Raw genomic sequence first — 22,183 nt, 5'->3', positions numbered from 1 at the left:
ATGTTGTGTTTTCATTTTCATTCAGCTCAGCTTCTAATCTTGCTCATGATTTGCTTTTGACCCCTGGGTAATTTAGAAGTGCTATTTAGTTTCCAAATATTTGAAGATTTTGAGAATATTTTTGTTGTTGATTTTTAATTTAATTTGATTGTAGTTAGAGAATATATGTTATATTATTTCAGTCATTTTAAATTTATGTTGATATGGGTTGAATTGTGTTCCCCCCAAAATATGTTTAAATCCTAATCCCTAGTACCGTGAATGTGACTTTATTTAGAAATAGTCTTTTCAGATGTCATCAAGATAAGATGAAGCTATACTCAATTAGGCTGGATCCTAATCCAATGACTGCAAGAGGTAAATCTGGACACAGAGACACATGGGAGAATTCTATGTAATAATTCTATGTAATTCTATGGAATAATTCCATATAGGGATGTAACCATAAGTCAAGGAACACCAGGAATTGTTAGTAACTACCAAAACCTAGAAGAGAAGCATGGACCAGACTTTCCCTCAGCGGCTCCAGAAGGAACCAACCTTGACAATACCCTTATTTCAGACTTCTAACCTCCAAATATGTAAAAGTATGCATTTCTGTTGTTGTAAGTCATTCTGTGTATTGGTTAGCTTTATGTTACTGTAGTTAAACACTTGACAGAGGATAGTTATAAAAAAAAGGTGTTTATTTAGCTCAAATTTGGAGATTCAAGACCAAAACGACATGGCATGTGTTCTGTCTCTGGCAAGGAACCTGTAGCAGATAGCAGATGGTGGAGTGCATGTGAATGAAGGATTGCATGGTGAGCCAGAAAGCAGAGATGATGGTAGGAGCCAGCATTTCTCCTTTTATAGCAACATTTCTTGTGATAACTACCAAAGGGTTGCAAAAGAACTACCTCACACTCCCAGTGACCTGAGGACCTGCCCTAGGCTCTACCTCTTTAAAGATTCTACAACACTTCTCAGCACTGCCACCCTGAGGACCAATCCTTCAATCACATAAAACTTTGGGGATATAATCAAACCATATCAAAATCATAGAACTCATTTTGTGGTACTTTTTTATGAAAGCCGTAGGAAACTAACGTACATGGTAAATGTACTATGTATATTTGTTTAAAAAATGCATTTTCTGTTGATGTTAAATAGAATTTTTTATAAAATTCAGTATGTCAGGGGTTAGTGATGTTCAAATCTTCTATATATTTAACAATTTTCTGTCTACTTCTGTAAAATACTGAGAAAAGGGTATTGAAATTTCTGGCTCTCAGTGAATCTGTCTATTCATTTTTCCAATAGTATCAGTATTTCCTTCATGATTTTGAAGCTCTCTTAATAGGTACATTAAATATGAAAAAGATTTATTTCAGACTAAGATATGCTTTTTCATATTTAAAGTGGATTTCTTATAGAAAGCACTTATTGTTTTTTTGATATCTTCTCTGATTTGACAATCTCTGCTTCTTGTTTGGTTTAGTAGGAGCAATTACATTTAATATAACTAGTAATATTAGTAAATTTAAGTCTATTTTTTATATTTCTAATTCAAGATCTTAATATACATTTTTAAAAATTGACAAATGTAAAGAAATTCAGAAAAGTTACATTTTAAGATTAAGTAACTGTCAAATATTTTTATCTGCATATCTTTTATCCTTTAATTCTTCATATGACAATGACTTTTGATATTTCTGTATAAATAATATACAAGCAGTTCTATCTTGGGCAAAGGGGAGTGAAAAAAGGGGAGGGAGTCTGGGAGTAGGAAAGATGGTGGAATGAGATGGACTTATTACCCTACGCACATGTATGAGTGCATGAATGGTGTGACTTAGCATCATGTACAACCAGAAAAATGAAAAGTGGTGTAAACAAAAATATGATGGAGAGAATTTGGAGTATTTTTAATAATTTTATTTAAAGTACATTTTATTTATTTATATAAAATTATTTTTAATAATTTTATATAGAGTTAGATCATTTTATTGTGCTTCACTTTATTTCACTTTGTAGACACTGTATTTGTTTACACATTGAAGGTTTGTGGCAACCTCACATAGAGGAAGTCTCTCTGAACCATTTTTCCGAAAGTGTGCACTCACTTTGTGTCTTTGTGTCATATTTTAGTAATTCTTGCAATATTTAAAAATTTTTATTATTATTAAATCTGTGATCAATGAGTTATCTTTGATGCTACTATTGTAATTGATTTGGAGCACCACAAACCTTGCCTATATAAGAATGTGAACTTAATAAATGTCGTATGTGTTCTATCTGCTTCACTAACAGGCTGTTATTTCCCCATATCTTCCCCACTCCTCAGGCCTCTCTACTCCCTGAGACACAATGAAATTGAAATTAGGCCAATTAATAACCCTACAATGGCTTATCTTTCACTTTGTATCCCAAACTAGAAATGATTAAGCTTAATGAGAAAGTGATGTCAAAGACCAAGACTGACCAAAAAAGCTAGGCCTCTTTCTTGCACCAATTAGCCAGTTGTGAATACAAAAGAAAAGTTCTTAACAGAAAATTGAAAGTGCTATTCCAGTGAACTCATGAATGATAAAAAGGTGAGACACCCTTATTGCTAATATGGACAAAGTTTTAGTGGTCTGGATTGAAGATCAAACTAGCCACAACATTCCCTTAAGCCAAAGCCTAATCCAGAGCAAGTCCCTAACTCTCTTTAATTTTATAAAGGCCAAGAGAGGTGAGGAAGCTGCAATACCTTGAATATTGCAGAGGTTGGATCATGAGGGTTAAGGACAGAAGCCAACTCAATAATATAAAAGTATAAGGTGAAGCATCAAGTGCTGATGTAGTGGCTGTAGCAAGTTACTCAGAAGATCAAGCTAAGAAAATTGATGAAGGTGGCTACATTTTCAATGTAGATGAAACAGCCTTATATTGCAAGAAGATGCCATCTAAGACTTTCATAACTAGAGAGAAGTGGTGAGAGAAGTGGTGAGTTTACATTGAAGACAATGCTCCTTTTCCATTCTGAAAATCCTAGGGCCCTTAAGAATTATACTAAATTTCCACAGCCTGTGCTATATAAATGAAACTACAAAGCTTGGATGACAGCACATCTGTTTACAACATGGTTTGTTGAATGTCATAAGCCCACTGTTGAGACCTACTGCTTAGAAAAAAAAGATTCCTTTCAAAATATTACTGCTCATTGAAAATGCCCAAGAGCTATGATGGGGACCTGCATTGAGGTGAATGTTGTTTTCAGGCCTGGTAACATGACATTCATTATGCAGCCCATGGGTCAGGGAGTAATTTCAAATTTCAAGATTTAAGAAATAAATTCTGTGAGGCTACAGCTGCCATAGATAGTGATTCTATTGATGACTCCGGGGGAAGTAAATTGAAAACATTCTGGAAAGGATTCATCATTCTAAATACCATTAAGAACATCCATGATTCATGGGTGGAGGTAAAAATATCAACATTAACTGAGGTTTGGAAGAAGTTGATTCCAACCCCCATGGAAGACTTTGAGAGATTCAGGACTTCTGTAGAGAAAGTAACTGGTGGAAATAATAAGAGACAGAGTTAGATGTGAAGCCTGAAGATGTGATTGAATTGCTGTTATCTCATGATAAAACATTATTGGTTGAGTTGTGTCTTCTTATGGCTGAGAACAGCAACTCGTTTCTTGAGATGGAATCTACTCCTGGTGAAGATGCTATGAATATTGTTGAAATTGTGTTAGAGGTCATAGAATATTTCAAAAATTGAATTGACAAAACAGTGTAAGGGTTTGAGAGGACTGACTCCAATTTTGAAAGAAAGTCTCTGGATAAACGACTAAAAAAACAGCATTGTGTGCTACAGAGAAGTATTTCATGGGAGGAAAATTCAAAAATTTCATCGTTGTCTTATTTTAATCAATTACTATAGGTGCCCCAAACTTCAGCCTTCACCACCCTGATGAAAAACCATCAACATCCAGGTAAAACCCACCAGGAGCATAAAGATTAGGACTCACTGAAGGCCCAGGTGATCATTAGCCTTTTATTTTTATTAACAATAAAATATTTCCAAAATAAGATATGTGCATTTTTTTCCAGACTTAATGTCATTGCATGGTTTTCAGAGTACAATATAGTGTAAACATAAGTTTTATATCCACTGGGTAACTAAAATATCATGTGATTGAACTTATTGCTGTATTTGTTTTATGCAGTGATTTGGAATCAAACATGCAATAGCACGGAGATATGCCCATATTTTACTTTTGCAAACTTTATAAAAACATTAGACTTGTTAATACATTATTATGTCCCCACCAAATACTTCAGAAGAGGCCAGTGCAAGTGAGGAACGCTACGTTTGAAGCTTTATTAGTTTCATGGTAGATCCACTTCAGGATGATTGTTGTAGGAACACATCTAAAATTCTTAGTAAGGCCTAGTGAGAATATTTGGGAAAAATTACTGACAATCATCTTTAGGAGGTAAGTACTTAGAAACAATAGGTATCAGCTGTAGGTTTAAGTGCCCCTTCTGGTTCAACAGGAAAAGTCACTAATTTCTGTTTTACAGTGTTTGGCTCTAGATATTTTTCCCCTCTTAGCCTATAGACATCCTCCCTACAACCCCATCTACGCTGAATGTCTCAATTGCCACACGTATGTAGATGATCCTCAAATCTAAATCTCTAGCTCAGTACCTCTCCTGAACTTTTGAATTGTATATCCCACCATCCTGGGATACGCCTACCTAAAGTAGAAACTCTCTTCCTTTTCAAATGAACTTACCTCCTGTGATCTGACCAAACCCTGGAAACTGCGGAACACGGTGCAGGCCCAGAATGTATGTGTACTGGATGTTTGATATTGTGTTACAATATCATAATCACATCACTTACTAAATCTTCTTGGAGTTCATGCTGAATATTTCTAAAACAACACTCTCTAGTGTTACCCCTTCCATCCAGGCTATTATGTTCTCTCATGTGAATAATTGCAATACTCTTAACTTATCTTGGTCTTCATCTCACCACTTCTTCCAATTCCTTGGTTCACACTGTGGCCTGAATGAGCTCTTTGGAAATGGAGCCCTGATCTAGAACACTCAGCTGATCATTCTTCAAAGCCTTCACATTGTCCTGGGAATGATGTTATGTTCTAAGTCTTCTAGCTCTCTGTCATGGATCTGTCCCAGGCTCAGTCCTACCTCTAGTCTTATTTCTTGGCTCTTTTCTGAAATAACCTCTGTTCTAAACACTCTGAGTATCTTTTACTCAAATTGCCCCAGGCACTGGATTCCCAGAAATTTTCACCCCTAAAATTTGATCAGACACCAGGTATAGTGATTCTGTCTCTTGAGTACTATTTTTTTTTCCATTCTCACACTGATGTCACTCTGGTTTTTACCATGTCTCTCTCTGTGATAACCTCCTAAGTGACCTGTTGGTCCCAGCTTGCTCCTTTCAATTCTTTTTCTACCCTGCCAGCAGAATGACATTGCAGCAACAAAATTTTATCCTATTCTTTTCCTTAAACACAATAATAGCATGTATTCCTAGAACTTTTTGGACAGAAATAAATGCCTTTGCTAATAAGGTCCTTCCTGCCCCACTAGATCTGTAGTTTCATCTTTTACCACTCCTTCATATAACCCATTTGCCAAGTTGATCTTACACATTTCTCTACACAACATGTACCTTTTCCTACCTCTGGGTTATGGCATATGATCTCTTTTCTTCATGGAACATCTTCTGTAGCCAGGCTTACCTTATTCCTCAATTCATCTATCTTGAGTCAACTCAATGTCATTTTCACCAAGTTTCATTCAAATAACCACTTCTTTTTGTCCTCCTGATATTGTCTATTTCACACATTCAACTTTCCAGCTGGACCACACACTTCTAGGGTTGTTTATACATTTTTGGATTTTCAACAATAGTCATTATTTTTATATTCTAATAAAATAAAAATATTATGATGAGACACCTATTGAAGTAGGTAGTGGTATATAGCTGCATAAAAGCAAGGTGTAGAGGGATAAATTGTGCTACAAGATGGATGGTTTTGTATCTGTTTCAAACATCTAAGAGTTTCATGGAGAAGGACCGAGGTAGCCATATGAGGGAAATCACATGGAAGCAGATTTCCTTTACTATAGGAAAGCTGAACAAAGTTGTTTGAAGAATCAATGGGCTTCTGAGTCAGGAAGAAATAAAAGAATCACCTCTGGGTCTGTTTAGAGACAGGACTATCTCCCAGCTAGAATAGAATTTTCATTGAAAGGCAGAAGTCAATGTTGCCTGACAGGCCAGATGGCCTGTGAGGTCCCTCTACTCTTTGGTTTTCACCACTCTTTTCTGAAATAAAGTAGGGGCTTCTCTGTCATGAGCCACCCATGGGCTGTGTGTGTGAGCTGTGTGCATTTGAGTGGCTGAGGGAACTGGACTGAGGTTGCTGCCTGATTGGGCTGTGCAACGCATGTGTGCCATTTCTCTCGCTCTGCCTATGATCCCACACAATACCTGAGATAGGTGTGACTTCCCAAGATGTCAAACTGCTGACCACAAGACATCACCAAGCAAGGCTCCACCCTCTAAAACCCAATTCCTGCCTTATTATGGTGGAACTTGCTATCGAATATCTTTTCCCCAAAAAATACCAGGGTTCAGGGAGTGCTCTGTCTTTTGCCTGCCTCTTGCCTCTTTCCTACCTTGCTCTCCGTGCCCTCAAGAGTGGGAGCTTGATTTTTGAGACCGTAGAGCCGTCCTGAACCCCCCAAAGTTATTTCCTGTGTTTGTGTGTTTTTCGTTGCCAGCCCAATCCACCTGGAGTGACACTGATTCTGTCTCATATTGCAATACTTCTCTACACTTATACCCTAAAACCTGAATGACATAATAGTATTCAGAGCATTCCAGTATAGCCAGAAGAGCATAAACCAAGGAATTCAGGTTTAGGCTTATCTTTTGTCAGGAGTGTTTGATAGAACCCTTTTCCTTCTTCATGTTTTTTTTTAACCTATTTTCACATTAGGATTCCATTACTGGTTACAACACATAGAACACTGTAGTAGTAAGTGAATATTTTTTTGTTTTCTATGACACTTGTATCACTCCATCCTGTGTTAAATTCCTGTTATATTTGGATGATCTACCCATTTAGAATGTGAGCTATGTTTTAACTTTTAATATAATCTTACAGCTTTTCTGTCTACCTTTAGCAAAGATTTCATAGTGATAATTAAACTGACTTATATTGAGGCAATAAACCATACTAATCTACTCTATAATCAGTAATCTACAATAGGAATTAACATAGATAAAACAAACAAAAAGCAATGAATATGGAAACTTAGTCTACTCTGACTTACATTAAAGTCGTTTCTAAAATGTGACAAATCAGCATACTGGCAAGTTGGGAAGGTAGACATGCCAATTACAGGGTGAGAAGATGGATAGTGCTACTAAGAATTAGGAGCAGCATCATGGGCTATTCTTCTATATCCTGAGTTATCCTCTAGTGGTCCTCAGAAAAATCTGACAGGTAGCATTTCTGGGATGCAGGGAATATAGCAAACCCTGAGAATTCAGACCATCATTAATGTTGGCCAGGAATGGTACACAGTATTGAGTAAGGAAATATCAGAATTCACAAAGCAAGAATGTTCCTGTCTCTTTTGTAGGCACCTTAAAATGAAATTGTCTGACAAAGGGAAAGAAAGCAATAACTAGATTTCTTAAGAGGAGTGAGAGAGGGGTTGGTTGCTCTTCACTTATAGATTTTCGTTTCTGTGGCTAGCAAAACTGCTCATCCTTCCCTTAGGCTTTTCGACAAGTATCCCAAAGTATCTACTGGGGATCCATTGATCTGTAAATCATCCAGCTTCTTCAAGAATTACTGTATTTGGAAGGCCCCTAAGGAGCAGCATCCTGTTTGAAGTAAAGCAAACAAACAAACAAAAAAGCTCATCTTTTTAGAGGTAGAAGGAGGTCAGAGGGAGAGAATAGTGGAAATAGGGAGAAGGAAAAGTGTTTGGATAGGGAGGGAGATATCTTGCAGCTCAGAAGCAAATTGGCCAATTGGCAAAGGAAGCTTTTCCTCAAAGTCAAATGGAAACCCTTGAGAAGTCTGCATCCAGCCCTGTTGGATGGCATTCTACAGCAGCTGAGATGGGAGATGGTGACAATGCTGTGCAGATCCTGGGTGGAGGAAAGGCATTCCTGTGGTGTGTCCCATGGGACCTTTTGCCTTCCAGCTGCAGCATCATCTGTGTTTGAGAAAGTGTCCAATCAAGGCTGAAGCTAGAAGATTTTCCTGATGGGGCTGGTAGGGGAGGTGTTGTAGCACACACAGCCTGTTCATTTGCTTTCTTTTTTCTGTGACAGGTAAGTCACTACTTCACCAACAAATTAGAATACCTAGGATGTTCTTTCCCTTTTCATTCTCTTATTCACACCTGTCCCACAACCCTGTTCATATATGTGTAAGTAAACCCGCATTTTCACCTTCCTGTTTTAGGATCAGATATAATAGTTAAAGATATAATCTATAACCAAATTTTCTTTGTCTCTTTATCTCCAACGTTTCTTAGACTAATGGTTACCTTTCCTCATAAGACTTGGTGGTTTAAATTTAGGGCCTCCTGATACATCAAAAGTATTTTCCCATTCAGGATATTTGCAGGGGAAGATGTGCCACCAGCCTAAAGGAAATACCAAAAGGTCATTCCAAACAATTTTGGGGCAGGAATTCATTACTGAAATAAATGAAATAACTGGCTCATTTGAAGGGGACAGGAGACACCTAAAAATACAGTTTGCTAAAAACAAAACCAGCCTCCTGCTTTATAATTGCAGCTTGTGTTATAGGTTTCTTCCTAATGTGGAGATGTTACCAAGGCAATAACTTGGCATCTTCTACATGGCTACTTTTCACATTAATCCACACAGACTTCATCAATATTGATCTTTGTAACACACCTATGCAGTCCAAAAGAGCAAAGTATATATTTTTAGGAAGCAAGTCTTTCTGGGCTCCTCTCTCCCTTCTATGACACACTGTCAGCAACCACCATGGGTTATGAAATGAAACCAGGACCTCAGCCCACAACCTTGGGGGAAAAGGAGAAAACATGAAGGGAATGCACACAACAAATCAGATCAAGAACTCAGCTGATAGTGAGTGTGGAAAGTCCTATTATTGAGAAAAGGTAGAACCCAGGTGACAGAAGCCTAGAAGAAGCCATATTCAAAAATCACAGCAAAAGTCATGGACAAAGCATAGGATGGGAACAAAATAAGTGTTTAATATTGAGCAAAAATGTGCAGTGTTAGCATTCATAAATGACTCTGTGAATGCTCTTTGTGCAATAGTGTCTCCTTGTCCCCAGTGTGGGGCAGTGTCTTTGAAAAGTATACTTATGGCTGGGCTGTGGGGCTGGAGTCAAGGGAAGCTATTTAAATTCTCACTAGTCTTACACTAGGAGAGAAGAAAGGGGCATGTCCTATATGTCTCTGGAGTCATATAGCTCGCCAAAGTAGCAGCATTGAGGCAAGGCCAGGACTAGAGTGGGCAAGAAAGGAGCCTAAGCGTACAACAGGTAAGCAGGCATTCAGTCTTAGGATAATAGAAATGCAGAGACTCTGAGGTTCCGAGAGGGGAAGATACCCTTCCCTCTCAGGCCAAACACCACCATACCTGGCACGGGTGGTCTGCTCTCTCTACATTGGGCCTCACATCCATTCAGAATTAGGGAGTCTGTGGGGTTCATGATGTTTCTTAAGTCAAAATGCTTGATTAATATTTAGCTACTCCCTGGCATTTACTAATTTAGGATTAATGAAAATAAACTCCTAAGCTAACAGAAAAGAAAAATTTTGGTTAACAGAATTGTAAAGACATTTTTTTTTCTTATCCTCATGCTGTCTAGAAATTCGAAGTACTATCCCAGAAGTATTTGCTTCAAAAAGAATAGAGAGCAAGTTACTGTGGGACCCCAGCACGGAACTTCCCAAATGAATAGATAATGAATTAAAACTGGCAACAGGAATATGAGCACATGAACTCATGCTAATAGTCCAGCATTCAGTATACTTATTTCAGTTTCATGTGGAAGTAGCAAGTTTGTTTTATTTTGTATGCTCTTTTTTTTAATACCTTTTGCAGAAGGTGTAGGTCGTATCTGCATTAAGAAACCACAAAATTTTCCTCTGCAACATCGTTTAAATCACTTTGAATGATTCTAAGCTCAACCACGAAAGATGTTAAAGAACAAGAGCAAAGGGAATAGTGTAAAACTTCATCCAGCCATTTTTCAAAAGGATTTATTGGTCACTTTTGATCAGGGTTGACTGTGAAGATCAAAATCCACGCTCAAAATTTAAATAGGAATTTCTTCAGTTTTTCATTGAGGAACTGATTTTCTTTGTTTTTTTTTTCCACTGAGTTCTACAGACTGGGTTGAATCCCTCTGCTTCTGAGGCTGTCACCTATTATCAGGATTTATAGTTGCTGACAACTTGCTTTAATAATTCACTAGGAATAGAATCCATTTTGTTCTCTCCCTTTTCACAGTTGGTTCAGTGACGCAAACAGATGAAAATACATGCTTTCTGCCAGTGAAATAAATCAAGTGGACTCAGAGACACCCTAGGAAGAATAAGATTGAATGAGTTACCACTGCTACCTGTGCTCCCACCCATGCACAATTAGATAAGACCAGAAGTAGAGTCTACTCTGGGATGTAGTCTGGGCTGTAGTATCTTGGGGCTGAAGGAAATCTGCTTTCTGCAGGCTTTGTTTTTCATTTTAAGGACAAAATGCAATTTGGAATTTGTGTATTTACAATTTATAACATGTGACATTTGTTTGCTAATTATAGTAGCAACTTGTTGCACATTATTTCTATAACACTGCAAAAGAAGGTGTCCTTTATTTCCCAGTAGCATCTGACAATAGGGCAGGAAAGAGCAGGCTGAGTATAGCTTGCAATTATTGCTATCCAGGAGAAATGGCCTCCTGAGGACTAGCTGTGGCTTCAGGTTTCTTTAACAGTAAATGTCAAATTCTGTGTCAGACTCCAACTCCCAATTTCACCTCAGCCCAGGAGGAGCCTGGAACCTGTTAGGCCTTACACTGTTGATAGATTCCGTTCATTAAAATTCAGCAGCAGAGGCAAATGCCTCCTCCCTGCAGCTAGCTCCTCTCCCTGAGCAAACACTCTGCCTCAAAGGCTGTGAAGACCACCATGTCCACAGCCAATTTCAATACTTGGTTCCTCCCTGAAACCAAAAACTGGGCCCACACCATATGGTAAACATACCCCTCTAGATAAAGAATGTGTTTGTTTAGGTTCATGCAGAAGCCAAAGAAGAAAGAACGGATAGATGAGAAAATCCCATAGTGGACCTTGAACTAGAGCAGAGTCTATTCCACTAGCCTGGCTCTCCATGTAAGCCCACTGCTGAACCCGTAAAGCACCCTTCCAGACTTTGGCCTTCCTTGAGGTTTCAGTTTGAATTTACAAGTAGCTCTTTTACCAGAGTTTCCTTCCTTGTCGTTTTAGTCACCTTTTCCATCACGGTGACCAAAAGACCTGAGAAGAACAACATATAGGAGGGAAAGTTTATTTTGGTTCCCAGTTTTAGAGGTTCAGTCTGTGGTTGGCTGACTACATAGCTTTGGGCTCAAGGTGAGGCAGAACATCATGGCCAAAGGGTATGCAGAGGAAAGCAGCTTAGGACATGGCAACAAAGAAGCAGAGAAGAAAGCTCCACTCACCAGGAACAAAATGTAAATCCCAAAGACATGCCCCCAGTGACCTCTGTCTTCCAGCAACTCCATATTTGCTTTTAGTGACCACCTAGTTAATTCACATCAGTTGATTAATCCACTGATCAGGTTATAACTCTCATAATCTCATCATTTCACTCTGGTGGTTCTTGCATTGTCTTATACATGAGCTTTTGGGGGAAACCTCATGTCTAAACCATGACACTTGTATTTTCCATATTCTTCATACCATGTTTTAAAGTATGTTTTGAAAAAGCTGGTCCCAGCAATTGAGTGAAAGAAGTAATGGCTTCAGAGAGTGTTATTTCCAATAGAATATTACAGACCTCACTGTCTGTAAATCAGCAGACATCTTATGTGGCCTTCAGTGTCTATATGTATAAATACATAGATACATAGGTCGATGTTTAGATTTAAAATATAACTATATTCCTATGTGGATTTCCACATGGAAATTATAGATAAAAATTAACCTTAGTTTCATTTGGCTTTTGGTAACAAATTGGCATTTTTTTTTCATATAATTGGTAAATGCATAATAAGCCTGAAAAGGAGCTTAACTAATATAACTTTTCCTTTGTTTTATTAAAGTATAATTTGAGATTTGAGTAAAATAGAGTCAATTTCAATGAAGGCCTAGGATTTTCCATAAGTTTTAATATGCTAAGGATTAGGTGTTTGGAACCTTAGACTTATTAGTCTACAGTGCTGTAGAAATTCCAGTCACCCAAATCTGATTTTTACCCACTCTTCCATCCCATTTTAAAAGTTATAGTGAACCTAAAAGGATTACCAGTTCACTCTTGCACCTTTTTCCCAGGCTGAAGAAAGAATTTATTTCAAAACGTGCTCTCTCTGGCAGCAACATTGTTTTAGCCCTTTCCTCACAAAGGGGAATTCTCTTGGTGTTTAGACTATCATGGCTCCAGAAGCAAGGGGTAGTGTAGCCCTCATGGCAGGGGCTTCAGGAGGCAGCTGGCTCCCCAGGCTTTTGCCCACAAACATACATCCAAGTCTCCAACTGCATACTTTCTCCACACCATGGCCCCAAACACTAATCCTCTAGTGGTGGGAAAACTAATATCCAAGACTGTTTCCTTTCTCTTCTTTCCTTACTTCCTTTTTTCCTTCCTTTCTTCCTTCCCTCTTTCCTTCCTTCCTATCTACTATTCTCTAGATTGTATAGAAAAGTAAATGACTTTGGGTAATCTGTGGCCTCTTTAGACCTTTATATTCTGTCTTCCAACTACAAAAACATAGACAGACAGGAAGAAAAAAATACGCTATTGGGTCAGACAGAGTTTGATTATTTTCCAACCAATGATTAATAATGAATTGTGTAATAATGAACATGTCTAAACCTTCTTTGAGCTTTCGTTTCTTATAAAAATAGGAATTATATAGCTACCTCATAAAGTTACTAGGATGGAGTTGGGGTAGAGCTTAGCAGTAGAGTATTCACTTAGCTTGAGCGAGACCTTAGTTGGATGCATAACCCTAAAACAAAAACAAAACAGAACAAAACAAAAATTTATTGGGAGAATTAAATAAATGATGTCATGTCTCTAAAGCATAAAGCGAATAACCCAGCCCCTTTCACAGGACTCACTAATTCTCACTAATTTAGTCTCCTTTCTTCCCTCTCTCAAAAAAATTATATATTTACAGATTATATTAGAGCATTTAAAAAATCATTATAAGACCTTAGACATTTAGAGAATTTACATATGCAATTTTGATTACTTTCAAGGAACTCCAGTGGTTCACATAATGTAATAATTTGAACTTTGTCAATGTATACAAGGTTTGCAGAGTTTTCACTTAACCTGGGCTGGAACCTGTTCAGCAGCAAGCATACTCATCTCAGCCTGACTTTATAGTTCTTAGCTCATGTTTCCATCCATGTACCTGTTGTGAAACAGGAAAGTCTCTATATTCTTTGGAAAATGCCCCCCTCGAAACAAAGGAACAAACAGGGGAAAAGCAAACCAAGGTAACAACAAAAACATTCTAAATCTAACCAGCAAATAGTGTCAGCCCACAACTGAAGAAAAAGTGAAGAAATCTGTACTTATACAGAAAAATAGAAATTTGGGATGAATTATGGAGTTGGAATGCCACATGTACAATGGCTTGGATCTTATGATGAATTTTGTCATGCATTCTGTTAGGAGGTAAGGAAAGGCAACTCACAAACTTTCAATAAATTTTCCAGACAGAATTTGTATTATTAGCTTCATTAATGAGTCTAGCTCTCTATTTATAGTATTATAAAAGTCTTAAGGGGTTAATTAAAAGGTTTTAGTAATACTTGACTGCACTTTACAAGAGGAATTCCACACTATAATGGTGTTTCTGATTTGGGGAATTTGTAAATGTCTCAGGACCTATCTCTTAAGGTTGCCTGCTACAAAGCTTGACTCTCAAGAATATTCAGGGTCTAATGTGATTATTTTTAAAACTACTACATATTTTCTGTGGTATAGCAAATCATAAAATGCAAATTATTGAGCCATTGGGCAAGTATTCACATTGTAAAGAGAAAATTTGCATCTTTAGTTTACTGTTTTACAGTGAGGCTATGACATTTGTCATTAGATATTCAATACCTGTATATACAGGCTCCATTCTACAAAGTTCAGAGAAAAATAAGGTATGGGGCCTGCTTTCTTTTGACGGGGGAAAACATACTGGCTCCATGATGCAAATATAACCCTGAGAATTGAGAGGGTAAATTATCATGGGGAAAGAATTTTGTTATCTATGGCTGGCAGAAGGTCATAATCTTGGTGCATTTAAGCAGCTGTTAATCCCTGGTAGGCATTTAGGGAGACAAAAGGAAGAAATCATTTATTTAGAAACCAAAAGCACAGGACCAGCTGTCAAATATCTGACATATCTTAGACATGATCAGCAAGTCTCAGCACTTTTGCTTGTTGTGAAGTTACTTAACTTTGGATACTCCCTGTGGTAGGTAGGGCTAATACATCTAAAGATAAATGTATGTTCATGGAAAATTATTTTTACACTCTCATCCATTAAAAAAAAAAAAAAGCAGTCTCATTTTCCAAGGCTCCAAGCAGTCTCAACACAGTGCTCTTTTCATTTGAACCTTGTAGTCCTTGAAGGAGTGAGTGTCCCACATTTCCACTGTAGTTGAAGTGTTTGAATTCTGTGGACAATCCTCAGAAGAGTTAGGCCATGTTGCATTGGATACTGGTAATTCCTGGAGCAGGTTGAGGGCAGTGAACTATGGAATTGATTAAAATTCAGCTGGTTGCTAATTCCTTTGTATTATCTTCTGGGATCCTCATTTAAAATGCAAATACCCCAAGGAAGGCAATGTAGTAAAGAGCATAAAGAAGTAGGGCCTTCAAGAGAGTGCCAAGGGATATTTTCATCCTACTCCTAATGACTTCCATAGACCGTCACTGATTCTTGCAGGTCTTTTCAAGACTTTTCAATAATTACTTGGACAAATTATTAGAGATTTCCTGGTCTCCAGAGAGGAGGTTCCCATTCATTGGTGTTGCTGCAAGTGAAGTAGGAGGGAAAATATAGAATGGTATTCAAGTACTCAATCACAGGAGAGAAATGAACTTTTGTAGAGTTTTTCCCAATATGCCTGCCTCTATCCTGCATGTTTTGCATATACCATATCCTCCAGTTCTCCCTTCAATGCCATGCTGTTCCTATTATTATTGTTTTACTTTGATGGGAAACTGGCTATGAGAGGTTCAGTAGTTGTGAAGAGCTAGAAAGCAGAAGATCTCAGATTCAAGCTTGACTTCCCTTCTTTCAAATCTTTTTAGTCTAAGAAAAAAAAATGGGGACCTCACCTAGGGAATTCTACTGAAGGTATAATTTCCTCACCACCCAGGTTTATTTGGTGCACATTGTTTGAAAAGGAATTCAGAGGCTTCTTCATGAGCAGATAGTAGAGAATAAAATGTTAAAATTTTAAGTATTATGAGGCTTACCATTGAGCAGAACTGGAATAACAACAGAATAAAGGCTATTTCCTATGTCCTATTCTGAAGAAGTATCTCATTATCTTTATTTTTAGAATGTTAAAAAATTATTCTATGACAAAGCTAAACATAGTCTTACCATATGATCCAACAATTGTGCTCCCAGGTATTTACTAAAATGAGCTGAAAACTTATGGCCACATAAATACCTGCACACGAATGGTGCAGCTGAAGTGAATCAGAATATGTCACCCCCAAAATGCCACTTTGGCAGAAGGGTTATTTTGAGCTGAAGACAAAGAGCAGACATAAGAAGAATTTTCTGCCCTCCCCTCTCTGCCTAAGCACAGGACATAAACTTTCCTTTGTGAAGGTATCCCTTCTTCTGTGTCAAGAGGAGACTCTCCTTTATCACAGGAGATACAAAGTCAACACTGAGTCTGAATAAACTTCATGAAAATAACACTTATCTCCATTATTTTCCCCCATATATTTAACTTTTCCTTATTCACCATCCCTGGAAGCCAAACTCCTTTCCTTTGTTTTGTCACACTGCCACATGTTAAAAGGGTAGCCCCAGGTCTCACTGCCTCTGTGGGTTTTCACTTATTTTTAGAGAAGCTCCTATGTGGATATAAAAGTGGACAGTCCTTGATTTATGATGGTTTGATTTACAATTTTTTGACTTGACAATGGCGCAAAAGTGATATGCAGTCAACAGAAATATAGGTTGAAGTTTTATTATTTCCCCCAGGCTAGCTATATGCAGTAGGACTCTGTCATGGTGCTAAGCAGTGGTCGTGAGTTGAAGTTATGTCCCCATTGCATTGCTGAACCAGCCCCATTGTTCAGCAATTAATTTTAACTCAATGTTTCAGATGCTCTTCATGCCCAGTGTGCTTTCAACAGAGTATGTTATTGATGAATACCTATGGAATCATTATGTTTTTCGAATTCAGTTTTTAGTTTCAATAAATTAAATGAAATACTCAACACTATTATAAAATAGGATTTCTGTTACATCTTTTTTTGTTCAACTATAGGCTGATGCCAGTGTTCTAACCATGTTTAAGGTAGGCTAGGCTAAACTATGATGTTTTGGAGGTTCTGGATTAAATGCATTTTCAATTTATAATGGATTTATTCCGACATAACCCATTGAATTGAGCACTTATAAACCTTTTCTCCTGTTAGTCTGTCTTTTGTTAGTTTAATTTTTGCAGGCTCATTCACTGAACCTAAGAGGGTAGAGAAAATTTTTTTCCAAATCTACATAGATAATACATGCTTGCCAAATTCAAAGCAACCAAGATATCCTTTAGGTGAATAAGCAAACTGTGGTGCATCTAAAAAATGGAATATTATTCAGTGAATTAAAAGAAATGAGCAATCAAACCATGAAAAGATGTAGAGTTCATACTGCAAAATTTTTTAAAAAACAGTCTTAAATGTTACATACTATATGATTCCAACTGTATGACATTCTGCAAAAAATCAAAAGTTGTCCCAGGTTTGTGTAGCCTGGAAGGGGGAAAAGGAAGATAAATACTCAAAACGCACAGGTCATTTTGGAGCAGGGAACCTATTCTATATGATTCTGTAATGGTGGATACATGTCATTACCCATATGTCAAAACCCATAATGAAATGAACAAAGAATGAACCTTCATGTAAACTATGGACTTTAATAATAGTAATGTGTCAATATTGAACCACACAAATATAAGATGTTAGAATAGGGAGAAGAGGATGTGGGTTAGACAGGGATTATTGGGAGCACTATATATATTTTTTCTCAATATTTCTTTAGGTTTAAAACTACTTTAAAATTATATTAATTTAAAAAAATCATTTAGAGCCACCTCATTTTTTATATATACCATTAAAGTGCAAAATATGTGAACAGAGAAAAAATGCATAAGAATAATTTAAAACAAAGGGAAAGGCAGAAAAATAGAATTATGAAAGGATTCCAAAATTTAGGCATTCAGAAAAATATTAGAAATTTATAAAGCCATCTCCCCGCCCCCTTTATTTTCCTTTATTCTTTTGTTTTGTTTTGGGTAATAAGAGTGAGTATGAGAAGATAATAGCATGGAATTCTATATGCTTTCCCTAAGAACATGCATTTTACTTAGTGTTGAAGGAAGACCAGGATGTCTCAGATGGTATATTTATGAGATTATTAAGCATGAGATAGTTAAACCCTAACCTCTGGGAGGTTCAGTAGATTAGGTCTGCTGTGACATTGGAGGAGTCATAGGACTGAACATTTAGGGACCTGTTCTTAACTTGAACTTTAAGAGTGAATAGTCCACACTAGGGTTATTGGCAATCAGAGGTGGTGATGGTGTAGAAGCCTAGAGTGGGGTAAGAGCATAAAGAGGATGAGGACGTCCCCCAAGACATTTTCTTTTTTATATTGAGGAATGACATATAGAATTCATAAATCTTAAATACAAAGCTTGATGACTTTTTGTTTATGTGTTTACCTATGAATACACAGCCAGCTCAAGATACAAACTATTTCTAGGATTTCAAAAGATTTCTTTTTCTCCTTTGCAGTCAATAGCCCAGTCCACAGATACAGTCATTTGATTTCAATCACTAAAAATTAAGTTTGTGTGTTTCTATAGTTTGGATAAGTATCCCCTAAAGGCCCATGTGTTAGAGGCTTGGTTGCCAGCTTATGGTGTTATGGGTGGGCCCTTAGGAGGGAGGGCCTAAAGTTAGGTCATTTGGGGGTTGCCCTTGAAAGAATTAAGACCTCAGAACCTCTTTCTCTGTGTGTGTGTGTGTGTCTCTCTCTGTCTCTCTGTCTCTCCCTCTCACCCTGCTTCTCTTCATTTCTCTACTTCTTAACTGCCATATGAATAGGCTTCTATCACACTTTCTTACTATGACGTATTGTACCCAAAGAAATAGGACCAAGCAACCATGAACTGAAATCTTTGAGCCATAATAAACTTTTCCTACTTATAAGTTGTATATATCATCAGCAAATAGTGCTAATTTGAGTTCTTATTTTCCTTTAATTTATTTCATCTATCTAATTGCTCTGGCCAGTGTTTCAAGAACTATGTTAAATAGAAGTGGTGAAACAGGGCATCCCTGTCTTGTTCCAACTTTTAGAGGGAATGCCTTTAATTTTTCTCCATTTAGAATGATGTTGGCCGGCGGCTTAGTATAAATAGCCTTTATGATGTTGAAATATGTTCTTCTTATCCCCAATTTTAGTGTTTTGAACATGAAGGGGTACTGTATTTTGACAAATGCTTTTTCTTTCCTCTGTTGAGATGATCATAAGATTCTTACCTTTAAGTCTATTGATGTGATAAATTACATTTATTGATTTCCATATGTTGAACCACGCTTGTATCCCACTTGATTGTGGTGCACTATCTTTTTGATATGTTTTTGTATTCAATTTGCCAGAATTTTTATTGAGAATTTTTACATCTATGTACATTAGAGATATTGGTCTGAAGGTTTCTTTTTCTGATGTGTCTTTGCCTAGTTTTGGAATCAGGATGATATTGACCTCATAGGATGAGTTTGGAAGTGCTGCCTCTTTTTCTATTTCCTGAAATAAATTGAAGAGTATTGGTATTAGTTCTTCTTTAAAGGTCTTGTAGGACTATATGATTCTAGACCTAAAAGACCCAAAAAGTTCCAACAGAAAACTTCTAGAATTGATAAATGAATTCAGCAATGTAGCAGGATATAAAATCAACACCCATAAATCAAATGCATTTCTGTATATCAGTGACAAATCCTCTGAAAACGAAATGAGGAAAACTACCCCCATTAACAAAATAGCCTCAAAAAATAAAATAAAATAAAATACTTGGGAATCAACTTAATGAAAGAGGTAAAAGATCTATATAATGAAAACTATAGAACCCTAAAAGAAAGAAATCAAAGAAGACCTCAGAAGATGGAAAGATCTACTTTGCTTTTGGATAGGTAAAATTAGTATTTTCAAAATGACCATACTACCAAAAGCACTATACAGATTTAATGCAATTCTGATCAAAATCCCAATGGCATTCCTCATAGAAATAGAAAAAGTAGTCATGAAACTTATCTGGAAAAATAAGAGACCCAGAATAGCTAAAGCAACCTTTAGCAGGAAGAGTTAAGCAGGTGGCATTACTATACCAGACCTTAAACTATACTACAGAGCAATAGTAACAAAAACAGCATGGTATTGGCACCAAAACAGACTGTTAGACCAATGGTACAGAATAGAGGACACAGAGACTAACCCACAAAATTACAATTATCTTCTATTTCACAAAGGTGCCAAAAACATGCATTGGAGAAAAGATAGCCTCTTTAACAAATGGTGCTAGGAAAACTGGATCCATATGCAACAAAATGAAATAAAACCTCTATCTCTCACCATGCACAAAATTAAACTCAAAATGGATGAAGGACCTAGGGATAAAACCAGAGACCCTGCATCTAACAGAAGAAAAAGTAGGCCCTAATCTCCATCGTGTGGGGTTAGGCCCCTACTTCCTTAATAAGACTCATATAGTGTTAGAATTAAAATCAAGAATCAATAAATAGGATGGATTCAAACTAAAATGTTTCTTCTCAGCAAAAGAAACAATCTGTGAGGCGAATAGAGAGTCTACATCTTGGGAGCAAATTTTTACCCCTCACACATCAGATAGAGTGCTAATCTCTAGGGTATATAAAGAACTCAAAAATCTAAGCACCAAACCAAACAAAACAAAACAAAAACATAAAAAACAAATAAACCAATCAATAAATTTGCCAAGGACCTGAACAGACACTTCTCAGAAGATGATATACAATCAGTCAACAAATATGAGAAAAAATGTTCATTATCACTAGCAATTAGAGAAATGCAAATCAAAACTAAGATTTTATTTCACTCCAGTCAGAATGGCAGCTGTTATGAATACAAACAACAGTAAGTGTTGGCGAGGATGTGGGGAAAAAAGTACACTCACATTGCTGGTGGGACTGCAAATTGGTATATCCAATATGGAAAGCAATATGGAAATTTCTTGGAAAATTGGGAATGGAACTACCATTTGACCCAGCTATCCTTCTCGTCAGTCTATACCCAAAGGTCTTATAAACAGCATCTACAGGGACACAGCCACATCAATGTTTATAGCAGCACAATTCACAATAGCTAAACTGTGGAACCAACCTAGATGCCCTTCAGTAGATGAATGGATTAAAAAATAGAATATTACTCAGCAATAAAAGAGAATAAAATCATGGCATCTGCAGGTAAATGGATGGAGTTAGAGAAGATATGCTAAGTGAAGTTAGTCAATCCCAAAAAACCAAATGCCAAATGTTTTCTCTGATATAAGCAGGCTAATTCATAGTGGGGTAGGGAGGGGGATCATAAGAGGAATAGAGGAACTCTAGATAGGGCAGAGGGGTTGGAGGGGAAGGGAGCAGGCATGGGGTTATAAATGATGATGGAATGTGATGGGCATTATTATCCAAAGTACAGGTATGAAGACACAAATTGGTGTGAATATACTTTGTATACAACCAGAGATATGAAAAATTTGTGTTCTATATGTGTAATATTAATTATAATGTATTCTGCTGTCATATATAAATTTTTAAAAAGTTATATATTAGGAATTTTGTTACAGTAATGCACAGTTAACAAACATATCTGTATGCCTCATGTAAATGAAATAATATATATGTACTCTCTTGCTTCTCTCAACATTATTTCTGTGAGATTCACCCACATAATTTCATATAATGATAGTGTTTTTTTAAAAAATAATTGTCAATGTTTTATTATATGAAAATACTAAAGTTTACTTATTCATTCTATTTCTAATGAACATTTGGGTTATTTCAGTATTTTTGCTTTAATGAATAAATTTAGTTTGAACATTTTTATATACTTCTTTTGGTGAATTATACATCCTTTCTCTTGTGTATATACCAAGAAGCAGAAGTACTGGGTCATAGGATAGACACATAGATACTGTCAAACATTTTTCCAAAGTGCCTATACAATTTAAATTTCCACTTGCAATATGTGAGGATTATAGTTGCTGCACATCTTCATCAATTTTTGCTTTTACCTATCTTAAATTTTAATCATTCTGGTGAGTGTAGATTTGTATCTATTCTGGTTTTAATTTACATTTGCTGAATAAGTAGGGTAATATTTTTCCATATAACTATTGCCCATTTGAATATAATTTTTTTTTAATTTTTTATTGTTGGTTGTTCAAAACATTACAAATTTCTTGACATATCATATTCCACACTTTGATTCCAGTGGGTTATGAACTCCCACCTTCACCCCATACACAGATTGCAGAATCACATCAGTTACACATCCATTGATTTACATATTGCCATACTAGTGTCTGTTGTGCTCCGCTGCCTTTCCAATCCTCCACCATCCCCCCTC

This window comes from Marmota marmota, unplaced genomic scaffold (genome assembly GCF_001458135.2).
Source record: "Marmota marmota marmota unplaced genomic scaffold, marMar, whole genome shotgun sequence".
Lineage (NCBI taxonomy): Eukaryota > Metazoa > Chordata > Mammalia > Rodentia > Sciuridae > Marmota > Marmota marmota.
This window is presented reverse-complemented; position numbering follows the sequence as displayed.